Here is a 13,868-nt window from a genome sequence, read left to right on the forward strand (position 1 = left end):
ACAGGTTACATATCACATGTACTGCTGTCTGGGCATAGGGACAGTTTTAGCCAATATGACAAAAAAGTGATTTTTAAAAACTTACAGACTTCAGCTTTAAATACAGAAATGGCACACGTAACTGAGACTGCGCCTTTTAGTACGGTGCGCCTTATGGTCGTGAAAATACGGTAGAAAGAAATGTTATTTCAATTATATATTAATATTTCAACTACTAACCCTACCATCCACAAAGGGCTCTACATATGCAAATAACTTATGCTGCCTTAATACCAAACAAGGCATCCAACGCCTAGTCTTCGATGCATGTTTTAGACACATTCGACAAGTGACATGCAAAGTGTGTGGAGATACATCTGACGTGTTGCCGGTTTGTGTACAATGGCAGATGAAATGGAGAGAGCAGCTTTGTTTATTGGATTAGGATCTGACTTTTAAAAGTTTAATAGTTGTTTTAATCAGAAATGTCCTTCGTAGGTTGGGAGCAGTACTAGGAATGCCCATTTACAGCTCACTCAATCTGGCTATCATTGTGGGTTTTCAAATTTGTGGTGGCTAGAAGTGATTATAAGACTTATTAGCTATGTGACACTACCTGCGAATACTGGAATATAAAATCTAAAATTTTCAGTAGGCGGGTTTTAAGATTTTCAATCCATTGAAATATCATTTTGCCACAGCCCACAAAGAAAAAAAAATTGTGGAGCAATCACAGCACTATCACACTTCTTTGTAGATGAAGCAATACATTCTTCTGGGATTTTATTTAAGCATTGTGGAGTGCATTCCCTTTGTATATATATTCTTGTTTTATTTCTATGGTTTTATGCTGACATTTCTGCAGGAGTATATATCATAACTTGGATGTAGTGTCTGTTTTCCCTTTAACCCTCTCAGCTTTTCTGATAGGTTGATATGTAGCTTTAAGGTGCAAAAGTTCAGATTTTCCAACTTCAACACTAGGAGCAGGTCAACAAGTAAAACCTCACAGAGTGTGGCCGACTCTCAAAACACTTCAAGATACACCACGTCAGATGTTCAAAACGCATAGAAGAACTTTTTGATGTGCATCCACCATAGACTTTACATGTAAAATAGAGACTGGCACGGGAGTGGATTTTCACTCCTGTCCCGTCCCACTCCCACAGAAAAAAATTGTGTCCTGTCCCGATCCCGGGCCAGAGTAGAAATCTAAATTCTGTCCCGTCCCACTCCTGGTGAAATTACTCCCACTCCCATCCCGCTCCCATTCAGAATGACTCCCGCTCCTGCACCACTCCCATTCTTGTTGTCTTCAATAAGATTTCTCCCAATACATTGAATCTGAATTTCTATGAAGGGTCAGTTAAGTTTCTAACTGTAGTAACTGTTGGTCCCTCCATTGTTGTTTTTGAGTGCGGGTGAAAAACTCAGAGCGGAAGCACTGTTGGTTTTTGGGTCGTGTAGTTTTTTTTAACTTGCATTATAGTGCAGGCTTCAATGAAAAAAACTACAAAATGGCGGCGCCAGTATCAGATTTTTTTTCTTTCTATTTTATTTTATTTTTTGGCATCGATCCTAGTTTTTTTTAGTTACTATTGGTTTGCTCCCGCTCCTGTCTGCTCCCGTTAATGTTTAATTCTGTACCGTCCCAATCACGTGATCGTTACTAATACTGACTCCCATCCCACGGGAATCCCACGGGAATCCCGACAAAATGTCATTCTCCAATGAAAATGAATGTGCCTGATGTTAAAAATGTGTTTGGTCTGAAAGCAGAATTTGTAATTTAAGGAAAAAGATTTTAAATCAATTCAAAAGCTGCCTATTCAAAAGTCTGCTCGCTATTAAAAAGTTTGCCAAAATCTAACTTCTTTTGCGGTGAAGAAATGTTAGTGAATAAATCTTCTTTCTATTTAGAACATGTTTCAGCAAGTTATCTGATATTAGACTATTTTAAAACATCTACTGGAAGTTTCTTTAACGAATGGCCCTTAGTGATCGCAAAGATATATACAAGGTACATGAAATGGAGATCTGAGTTTTCAGAGATGTTACCATCAATTAAAAAGTATAAAACAAGCCTATGATGATTTGCCAGAATGATACCAGATGTATATTTTTTTATTCCAACATCCCCTATAGGTTTCTTATACAGACACAAGTATATTAATATTTTAGATGACATTTGATTGTTATATGCCCACTTCCACCTGGATACATTCTTTATTTAGCAAGGGATCAGGTTTGGCTTTTACTTGCCTGACCTTATATTGTGCTACAGAATCTAAAACACTTTGGCATGTTGAGTTAAGCCACAAGCTGAGTTCCTCACAGTCATATGGATTCAGTAAGGCTGCTGTTCTGATTAAATACCAACAACCGAAACATGATGAAGTAGACTGAACAGTTGACTGAGCAGGCAGAAACCAAGAGCAATGTTTTCAATGTTGAAATCTGGTTCACTAACCTTCTAAGAGTTTGGGGACAAACTTTGAGAGTTTCTGAAGAAGCCGGTTGGCATGAGACGTCAGTGGTCAACCTCAAAGAAATTCTGAGTCTGTCTAGGTAGGTTTGAAAGGAATCCTTCTTTGACAATTACTTGTTAGTCAGATCTGAGAGAGCAGAGACGGGTAGAATGATCAAGGGGAAAAACCAGACTACGGAATCCTAGAGCCTGTCCAGAGTCAGAGCCAGGTGATCTAAGATCCAGAGAAAATCCAAAGGGGAATCCAAGAGCAGGTTCAGAGACAGAGCCAGATGATCCAAGAAAAAAAGACAATCAAGGAAACTTTCATATGAGCTTTCCAGTAGGTAGGTCAGGGAAAAGAAAACAGGTCAGAGATCGCAAAACACACTATGACAGCTCCCATAGGGTTCAGGCAGGCTCACAGAATCGGGAAACAGAATAGGTCAGAATAAGGCAGGCAGACAGGTAACAGGAGTGCTAGACCTCAAGGTCTTTACAGGTTTGACCCAGGACACATCAAACATTGGGTGGATTCCTATTGCTCTTAAAAGACATGAAGAAGGCGGCCACAGTATTCAACACCTTAGGGATTGAGAAGGAGCCGATGCAGCGAAGTGTCAGATTTCTGCTGTCCACAGGAAGGGGCAATTCCTGAGTACAGAACCAGACCTTCTAACTCACTTAATTGACAGCTTTTAACTTGGCTGCAACTCTTTTGATCATGGTCTTAAAGCCTCTCCTCCATACTTGCTGGCACCTCATTGCAGTCATATGGGCTAACAGAACTTGGCAGGCAGTAGATGTCCAGAGGTAGGACTCCGAGAAGGTTTAGCTTGGTTCAATTGAGTACAGTGTCCTTGACATCAGGGATCAGGATGGGGCACCACAAGTGAGACTGAATGACTTGGATTGTTTTTGTGAGCCCACGATGAAAGAACAGACGAGAGCTATGACAGAATTCCAGAATCTTTCTAATCAGGTGGTCAGGAACAAACAGACGATGCTTTGGGGAATCCTCAAGGGGATCTTGATTGTGAGTGGCCTTTCAGACCTCTGTCTCCAGGTCAACCATGGTCAGAGCCAAACAAACTCAATCAGGAAGGATGAATTCTCTGCCACCACCTGTCTCCTCCTCTGAGGTCTCGAACATCTGGGATAGAGCATTGGGTTTCATGTTTTAAGTTCCGGTTCAGTAAGATAGTGAGAAGTGAAACCTACCAAAGAACAGGGCCCACCTCTAGCTTGACGTCGATTGAGGCGCTTGGCAGATCGGAGGTACTCAAGGTTCTTGTGATTGGTCCAGACAATAAATGTTTTTTTAGCCAGTGTCTCCATTCCTTCAGACCTAATATAACAGCCAAAGGTTTTGCGGTCTCTGACATCATAATTATGCTCTGGTGATGATAGGTTTCTGGAAAAGAAAGCACAGGGGTGGAAACAATCATCTTCAGGCTTTTGACTCAGAATTGCTCCTACACTGGTACTGGAGGAATCGACTTTCAAACTGAATTGTGTCTCTAGATCCAGAGAACAGGGACTGAGGTACACATCAGTTTCAGGTTGCAGAATGCCTTCTCGAGTTGGTCATTCAAGAAAAACGTAGTCTTTGAAGATGTGAGAACGCGTGGGAATAGGAGTCGCAACCTGACTGTAGCTCTGAATAAAACATCTGTAGAATTTGGCAAGTGTAAGAAACCTTTGTAGCTGTTTCCCGTCAGTGGGTATCTATCCAAAGCCAGAACGTTGTGGGAAGAGGATCCAGAGAAGTACTCTGGGTCCACTCTGGAATCAATAAAAACAGGCCTGGTGAGAGACAGATCTTGATGAAAGACAAACAGGGAAAGTCAGGTTGGGAGAATTGGATGTGTACACTGTTTCTATGATGTCATTAAAAAACCAAAGTTCAGATGTGTTACAGTCCATTCTGACCAAATGCGAGACCTGCTGAAAATTTTCTAGTTTCATGTGCTTTTGCTTGACTGCAATTCAATTCAGTTTATTTATATATTGGTCAAAGTAAGATAAATCAATGAAATATTGTCATTGAATACTTTTTGCTGTACAAAGTTGACTGACAAAAGAAAATCACACAGAACTGGATTAATGGAAATCAAATGTATTAACCAATGGAAGCCTGGATTTCGAGTCACACACAAAATTAAAGTGGAAAAAACACACCACAGTCTGATCCAACAATTATGCACTATGATATCCTTAAAACAGGTCAAAGTGAGACTCTGTATTGTGCGTGGCCTCTACATGCCTGTATGACCTCTAACAATGCCTGGGCATGCTCATGATGAAGTGGCAGATGGTCTCCTGAGGGATCTCCTCCTAGACCTTGACTAAAGCATCCAAGCATCTGTGGTGCAATGTGACATTGATTGGATGGACTGAGACATGATGCCTTAGATATGCTCAATCGGATTCAGGTCGGGGGAATGGGCAGGCCAATCCATAGCTTCAATACTTTCATCTTGCGGGATCTTCTCAGTATGCAGTCAGTTCCTCCAGTCCTCTCAATCATCTAATTTTTCATTTAAAAGAAGCAGGGTACGGTAGCTGCAGGATATTTTAACAATTCCACCTTCCTCAGTTAAGGCAAGAGGGGGTCCAACCTGCTACTAGCAAGGTGTACCTAATAAAGTGGCTGGTGAGAGTAACTCTGACATCTGGAGTTTACAACAATCTTCATATTGGAGTGGCTGAATTTTTAGGTGATGGAATAAATTTGTACTGCTACCTTTTGCAGCAATGGTTTTGCGGAACGTCTTTCAAATTAGCGCCTTTTGTTTGACGTTCTCAGTGTGAAATCAAAACCACTGCCATATTGCTTAGCTGAAACACCTGCTGTTGTGGTATTCAGTTTGCCGTTCATTGTAGTATGCATGCCATGCAGAAAATACTCCAGTTTGGCGGAGGGGTTTACAATGCTTTCAAAGTGTGTTTGAATAATAAAAGTCTCAGTGAAATAGATGCAAACAGCTTAATGTCATGATGCAAATTTGTACTAGATGGTTACGATAGTGTCATTTTAACTATTGTGCGTGGGAAAACTCAAGAGACATTGAGTATACACGATATATTGCCCACCCCTAACTCCAGCACAGACCCCGGTCTGTCACTGCCCACTCCTAAGCATTGGGGCATTATGTGTGGGTAGATTTAAAAGGAAGTACTGCCGAATCTGACTGTCATCCAGATGCAGGTCGGATGACCCAAAGTTAACACTTTTTTTTTTAGTGCCTCTGGAGCTTTGCCAGAAATTGATGGTACTCCCAAGCCGATTCAAAAATTCTTCATAGGGAACAATTTAGCAACAATCTGTGATGTTAAATTTCAGCTGTGCTAGACCTTGACAGGAACTGCTTTGGTGTTGTCATGGGTAATGGCAGGTCCACAGCGAAGGATTTGGGAGGCTGGTGATTTACTAAATAATAAACAGTCATTCCAGTCACTAAATAAGGTAAACATGGCCACTGTTATATTCAATAACAGAACAGTAATTACTTTTTAAATTTTTACAAATACAATAATACTAATATATCTCAGAACATTTTGACCTAAAAGTTAAGAAGTATTTTATCAGTTGACAGAAAACTTTTCATTTGTAAAGCTACATATTTATTACATATTATAAAGATACATATTTATGTATATTTCTATACATATTTTCTCCACACTGAAATGTACTTTGCCTCCAATGACTACATGAACAGAGGTCATATACAGGCATTAAACTTATGACTGAATTGATTTAAAAAAATGATTGGGGGCAAAAGAGTGCTATACAGATTGGGAAAGACCATATAGGACATCACAACCACTTACTCAAGTCCTTGGCCGCTAAACAATTAATACAAACTCACATTTTATTAAATATGCAATAAAGACTATTATGGGTGAGTGTGGAAATAACAGCCATTCTTGCAAGCATTAAAGTGTCTAGCTCCATTTGAGGCTCATTTATGGAACCTCTCCCATTAAGGCTACATTAATACTGCAGGCACAGTTGAAGGGCATAGGAAAGTACTCTTCTAAATATTAAAGATGGCTGTCACAGGAAAAATATGTTGTCAGCAGGCTGAAGAATTAGGGCTATGTAAATTTCATCACATCCCCTCACCTAATGACAAAGCAGAGATCAAAATGTCACAAAGGACAAAATAGCTTTCCATATCTGATTTAAACAAAGTCAGACACATTATTATTATTTAATGACTGCCTGTGTTCTGGATGAAGACACACACACACACACAAAAATCTTATCCACTTGTTTTGTTACCCATCTTAAGAATCTGTTCAATAAATAGGCATCTTCACAAAATCCTAGTTACGATAATGATGAGGCATATACATTCACAATGTCATTTATTAACTTTCCGCCTTGAAGATATAGGGGAGGATGTTCTTTTTCCAGGTGGATCATCAAAATAAGTGGTCCTCCTACGTGTCAATCATTCTGGTGATATGTTTACATAAGGCAGTCCTACGTGCTCATCCCTACGTTGGGATAAACAGCACATGGGCTCATTGTCATGATCTCAGCGCCGGTAGCTTCTCTGATTACCCACTTTATTCACCTGCTGTACCCTCCCCACTCTCTTATTATCATTTATCTTGTTCACCTGCTTCCTCTGCTATATATACAGTTGAGCCCAGCTCTCGGGGCCAAATTATTATTTGTGTGTTCTTAGTTTATTCGCGTCAGTTGTTCATGTTTGTTTCATGAGTTTTAGTTAAGTTTCTGGTTCATATCCTGACTCTGAAAGGCCTGTGGATTGAAAGGGTTTAATATTTGTCTCCTGTCTCCTGGTCATGTCCCAGCTCTTCTCAACTGAGCCCTCAGGGTTTTGGCTCGGAACGTAGGGGAAGGCCAGATTTAGTTCCCATAAGCCTGGCTCCTATGAGGACACTCATTTAAAATTTGCCATTTATACTGGGACCATGTGCTGTCTATATTCCTTTCTACCACTGAGCCTGCCTGACTTCATCTGTGTGTGTCTGGGCATGCTTTTGGACCCGTCTGCATCTGAACCTGCCTTCACACTCTGAGGATTCCTGAAAGCCTCTGTTCCTGATTGGATCGAAACCTCTGATAAAACTGAGAACTCCTGGATTCCTGTACTGTTCCTGCCCAATCTGTTTTCCCCTGACTTGTATCGGCTTCCTGGATGTTCTCCAGGGCTGCAGCATTTGGGACACTCTAGGCGGTCCACGTCGCATCTCATTGGCAGCCCATTGGCTTCCATCCATCTTCTTTAAAGAAAGGAATTGTTAAACTAGGTAAGTGACTCACTCTGATAATCATCTCCTGTCAGATGATCGTGGTCACTTACCTGTGTTTCTCTCACATCCAGAATGGCAGTGATGGGTTGCGTCCCGCCCCCTGCAGCTCCTGCGGCCTGATTATCCTCAGCAGCCCGCCTTTCTGTTATGTTTTATTTTCTGTCATTAAACGTTTTGAATCCTCCCATTCATTGACTCGCCTTGAATACTGCGTCTTGCCCGTTTATGACACTTGTAGTCCATATTAGATCCTACTGAAAGCTCTAAATGCACAGGTAACAAAAGAAAAAAATCTTGATAGACAATAGCTTGTTTACTAAGCTGTAACATGCGAAAGTTATCTATAAAGGTGCTCTTAGCTACAGAGACACACACTTATTTGCATTCACAATATCCGTATTATGATAGGCTTTCCACATATTTTTTTTTAACACATTTGCTTGTGAATACATTTTCACCTACTGGTGGTGTGTCTGACATAGTGGAACATTTGCAAATCTTCTTTTGGAAACAAAGCTTGTATGAGTGATGCAAACAGCAACTTGTAAACAAACTTGCACACGTTTAATAGACGGTTCCTCTCTAGAGCAGGTACAGGGTTGTGCATGTGCATTTTCTTTAAGTGGAGAGGGCGATTCTTTTCAAAAATGAGGGAAAATCTTCCCTTATACCTTTAAGTTTTGCTCAAATAATTTATCTACATCATTATCCCACACTCAGCTACTGATTGCTTGATAATGAAATAAAAACTCTAAAACATTTCCACTTGAGGAGTTCTGGATAAAGCATATTCACAAAGATTTTGTTATGCATTTTTACAATTTTGGTTTAATTACAGTTCTAAGTGGGTTGCTCAGTAAGCAACGTACTTCAAATTAGTTGATCAATTAATCACAATTAATTGTAACTTTTTTAAATTGAATCTTTTCATTCTTAAAAACGGCAAAAAATTGGTCAGATGTTTTGTCCCCTTTTTTCTGGCTGAGCTAGTTTAACTGAAACAGATAAAAAAAATGTGTTAAAAGCTGCAGCTCGGGAAGTGCCAGAGGTGATGGAAAGCCAAGAAAGACAGTAGAGGACGAAACTGTTCTGCAAGAGAACACGTCACTCCACTCAATAACCTGTCCCTAAGAAGCAGGAGAATGTGGCAGATATAACATCAAAGGTATACTGATGATGCAGAAGCAGGTTCCCAGGCAGTGTTGAAGGAAGTGAGGGCATTACATGGGAGACAACAGGAGGACCTGGCCCCCTCACTTTAATTTACTTATTTCATTAATATTAAAATGGAGAATGGAAAACACTATGCTACCAAGAAATATATGGATTGGTAAGCCGAGGAAATGAAGAAGGATGTTAGGGCACTAATAACCTTCTCTAAGAGCATCAGGACGCAGGTAGTAAAACTATGATAGAAGAAGAGCGGCCATCTGTTGAAATAACAGGTTCTATTTCCTGATGCCTAATAACGGATATGTCACCTGCTGTACAATGCAGAGTTTCCAAGATGGTGGCCTCACTATCACCATTCTAATGTGCTTGTGTGCTTGTGTGAAACGTCATCAGCCTCAGCCCTAGTACTGTTCCAATTAACAAGAACACAAGACAAAGAATGGACAAAGTCCCCGGATGTTGTTCTTGCCATCCCAGTATGCATCAGAGAAGACTTGTACGTTCCCAAGATTTACAGATGTCCCAGCATGCACCATGGCAGTGGCAGCTTCCAGTGGAGCGTTCACAGAGCTCAGAGTAATAAGTTAAAAGTTCACTTTTCTGTTGCCATTGTTCTACTACTATTAATAACAGGAGGTGAAATGCAGCTCCAGACTAGCTCTGAATGTGGTGATGTCATGAGTATGTTTCTGTTTCAGTAGACCCTGATTTTTTCTGTGTGCTTGTGTTCTCCCCGAGTCCATACTTTTCTGTGTTCTTGTCAAGACTGTACTTGTTAAGAACACAAGTTACTTTTTGTAAATTAAGAAATGGTCCATCTCACCTTTCACCAAACCTTCCTCTGAGACCCCTAATGCAACAGCTTCCACTAGCAGGAGGTTCCCCAACCAGAGTACTTTATAGTATGCCTGTTTCACTGGTTATGCTTTACAGAACCTGCCCCAGGTCAAAGGTAGGCAGATTTTAAAATTGACTACAATGATGAGAAGCAAGCAGGTCTTCAAACTGTGAAAAGACAACCAGCAGCAAAAAGCTTCCAGGTCCTGGTTTATATTCAGCTCCAGTAATGCCTCAATAGTATCTGCTGTGGCAGCCAGATTCCTCTCACTTTTAGTCTAGGTTCACCAGCCAAGTGTGTCAGTTTCAAGATACAGTTTAGGTCAACAACCATTTTTCAGGATACAGCTAGTTCCCTAGCCTCATAAAGCAACCTAAACCACCCAAGTGCCTCCTGCAGCAAGCAAACGCTAGTAGCCTCAAACATCCTGCTAGTTTGCTTCCTTTACCAACCTTGTGCATCCTGCCAAAAAGCAGCTTTTCTGGATACTCAGAAACAATTGGCATCTAGCTCAAATCAGACACCAATGGAGACTGCAAATAAGGTGAAAAAAGAAAAAAAAAAAGAAACAAAACAAGAAAAACTTGTCAATTTCCAGCATGAACTACGAAAATGATTAGAAGGATGATGCAGTTACGTGCTTTGTCCACAGATGCCTAACCCTATGCTCATAAATGTGATGCTTTCCCCATGTGTGTATGTGAGCGTATGGTCCCAAGTAATCTAAATCTGCAAAATTACTGTCCCAAAAAAGTTAAGAGAATGACTTACACGATTTTTAAAAGGTGTTTATATACAAAAAAGGTATCAAAATAAACAAGAAAAACTTTATAGGTTCAGAGATTGAGGTTCCGCTGCCTGAGAGCTGAGCATAAAAGGCCAAGCATTGGGGAATAAATCACAAGAGCTGTAAATGCCATGGTAAACTGTTAAAGAAATTAAAATAAAATAAAGAAATAAAATAATTATGAAAATATATTTTTTAAAAACAGTCATTTTGCAATCATTTCTGAAAAATCTCCTTTGAATACAATACACGTGTACCGTATATCACCTGACAAGGTCTGTCATCCCTTCATCACACTCTTCATCTTTCTCATTAAACGCATAAACATAAAAATCCTATTCGTGAAACTGAACCCAAACATTCCACATTTTGTGTAATAAAAAGCCAACGGGTTGCATAACACAGTTAACTGAATGTATGTCTGACAGTCAGAAGTGTTTTAAGCAGTTACAGGTTACTGAACCTTTATGAACTTTCCATCCATCTATCCAAGTCTGGAGCACTTGCAAAATTTGTTCATATATGAGATAAGATTAGAAATAGGAGAACTATCATGAATGGGACATTTTCTCCTAAATTCCTTGTACAAACGATTTATGAACACATTTATTCATATGAGCGCTTCTTGCATGAGGCCCAATGTTCCTATAAATGTTGGTATCCAATTAAATGCTGCTCTGACTTTATCATATCAGATAACTTTCAAGTGGTGAAGTGTTCTGTGAACTCACACCCAAGTGTGTGTGTGTGTGTGTGTGTGTGTGTGTGTGTGGGGGGGTGTGAGTATTGCTATGTAAGTTTGAGTTAAGTGTATATCAGGCAAATCTGGAGTTGTCTCCTCTGTGAGATTGCCCAGTGCACTGCTGTCCTCTTTCATTGTCCTGCAGCTAGGTTTTAAAGCTAGCCCTGGCCAGCAGCATCCTCTCCTCGCTCTGGTACTGTTTGCTAGGCAGGCTATTCCGATCTACCACTGTGGCTTATAAGGGGTATTGTCGATTGCATCATCCTGGTCCTGGTGAATTAAGCTAGTTGGCCATGTGGTGCAGCCAGAGCAACCTATCTCTGAACAAAATACTTTTCTGGACTTTAGGAGGACATCCTCAACAATACTTTGCTGGACATCAATGGACCTGTGGTCAGGCTGGTCAGACTACACGATCAATGTACAGTGGTGAACTAGCCAGTTTGTGTCATAGGTTGATTTGTAGTGTATGCTTACCTTTACAACCTAGTTTTCGATATTATAGAGGCTTATTTACTGTCTTTTAAAGCCACACCATTTTTATACACACTTACACAGTTAATAATCACATCCCCAGGCTTTATTTTTGAGGGCCTGGAAAACAGTCCCCCAGATTGTTAAAAGGGTCAAGTTTGGTTTCTGTAGTACCACAAGCAGCAGCAGTAACTGAAGATGTGTGTACAAATGTAATATTTATACCTTGTTTTTAGTAAATATACTTTAAAGTTTTTTCTGTGTAGATAGTTTTTCAGAGCTTGTCTATTTTCCTTTCTGCTTTTGGATATTGTAGATGTCCATACCGTCAGGCTGCTCTGGCTGCTGGCTCAACCAAGTTCTGAATGGAGTTAGCTGTCATAATGTCAATCAACTGGCCATTTCCTGTTTTAAAAATAACATTATGCATGATCTTAGAACATTTATTTTAAAACACTTTAATTGGACAAGCATGCATGTGATGAGTTGCATACTCATCACCATTTATGTATTACTGATTTCAAGGTATTGAGAACAACGCAATGAGTTATGTTGTATTTATTTTTGCGGTGGGGGGTTATTTTTCAAAATATTGAATAATTTTAATCAAGACATACTTCCATCAGATCCATATTTATGATTATATTGAAATATATTTCAGGGCATTTTAAACTGGAAAGTTAAGTTTCAAATTAGGCTTAGTTTTTGGATGCTTGCTGTAGACATCAAAAGGTAGTACACATCAAAAGCATTTTTTCCATGTGTGGATGCAAGCCCTTTTTAATTTCATCAATGGTCTTTTCCTTTGGTCTGACTTTTTCATTAGAATTTGACATGAACTGTAATTATAATTATCGGTACTACATGTTCAATGTAGGTCTTCTTATTTAAATATGTCTTAGAGACTGCCATAAGTGATGGCTGCAAAGTGTAATTGAGTTTGATCATTGATCTTCATCATTCACCATCACTTAGATCTTGCCCAAGGGTTTAGCAAATGTCTTCTTTTAACAGACCATTGGATTTTTCTAATGGACTTTAGAAACTAAAGTAACATTCAAGTGTACACATGACAAAAAATATGCATGAGAATTTTTTATTCTTTTGTTATAAAACCTTACTTTTGAATATTTCCAACAAATTATCCACAGATTTAAATTGATCTGATTGAAATGTCTCGCTATATCAAATTTAATTTACTATTTGAGCATTTTAGAAGAATAGGAAGAATAAAATAAAAAAGAGAGGAAGAAAAAGAAATACTAGTTTTTGTCATTTTTAGCAGTATAGGTAAAGACAGTTTCTGTTTTGAGGTTAAAGTTTTAGACACACTAAAGGACTAGGTTTAAAGACACAAAAAAATAAAAATAAAAACGTTTACATTTATCTGCTGTGATTCATTGACAGGCATTTCTACAACATTGTATCATGATCTTGGCACTATACGCTGGGTTTTATTCCTCCTCCTCTAATCTGGTTTGCTCCATCTCAGCCTAATTATCTCTCATCTGAACCACCTGTTTCTTCTGCTATTTATTCCACCGGTTCCCACCCCATGGTGCCAGATTATTCCAGTGTTTCGGTTTATGTAACACTAGCTCTCTGATCTTTGTTCTGATTATCTGATTCGGACCTGTTTCTGCCCTGTGGATCCTGAGTTTTGCTTTGCCCCTGTTTGTTCTGCTCTTCTCTGGACTGATTCCTGGATTTCTAATGGCTTACCAAACCTGAACTGTGCTACTGACCTCGGCTTGGATTCTACTTCTACCTCATCTGCTCTCTGATCTTCTGGTCTGGGAACTTGGCCTTGCAACGACTTCGGCTTTGGATATTCCCTTCTAGACACTGTTGCTCCTCGGCATCAGTCGGCATCAGCTCCACTCATCACTAGGGATGGGAATCGAAAACCGGTTCCTGTTCAGAACCGGTTCCGTATTTTCTGATTCCATGGCATTCGTTTGGCAGCTCGCTGAACGATTCTTTTTTCGATTCCCGCAGCACCAGAGCCTAAAGCGCTGGCTCTGGGGAGCATGCCTTACGTCACGTTTTTTTACGCAATTTGAAAGAACTATTCGAGGAGGAAGACAACGAGCTGCGGTCACTTTGTGAATCAAAG

Source organism: Cyprinodon variegatus, unplaced genomic scaffold, assembly GCF_000732505.1.
Source record: "Cyprinodon variegatus isolate N-32 unplaced genomic scaffold, C_variegatus-1.0 Scaffold212, whole genome shotgun sequence".
Taxonomy (NCBI): Eukaryota; Metazoa; Chordata; class Actinopteri; order Cyprinodontiformes; family Cyprinodontidae; genus Cyprinodon; species Cyprinodon variegatus.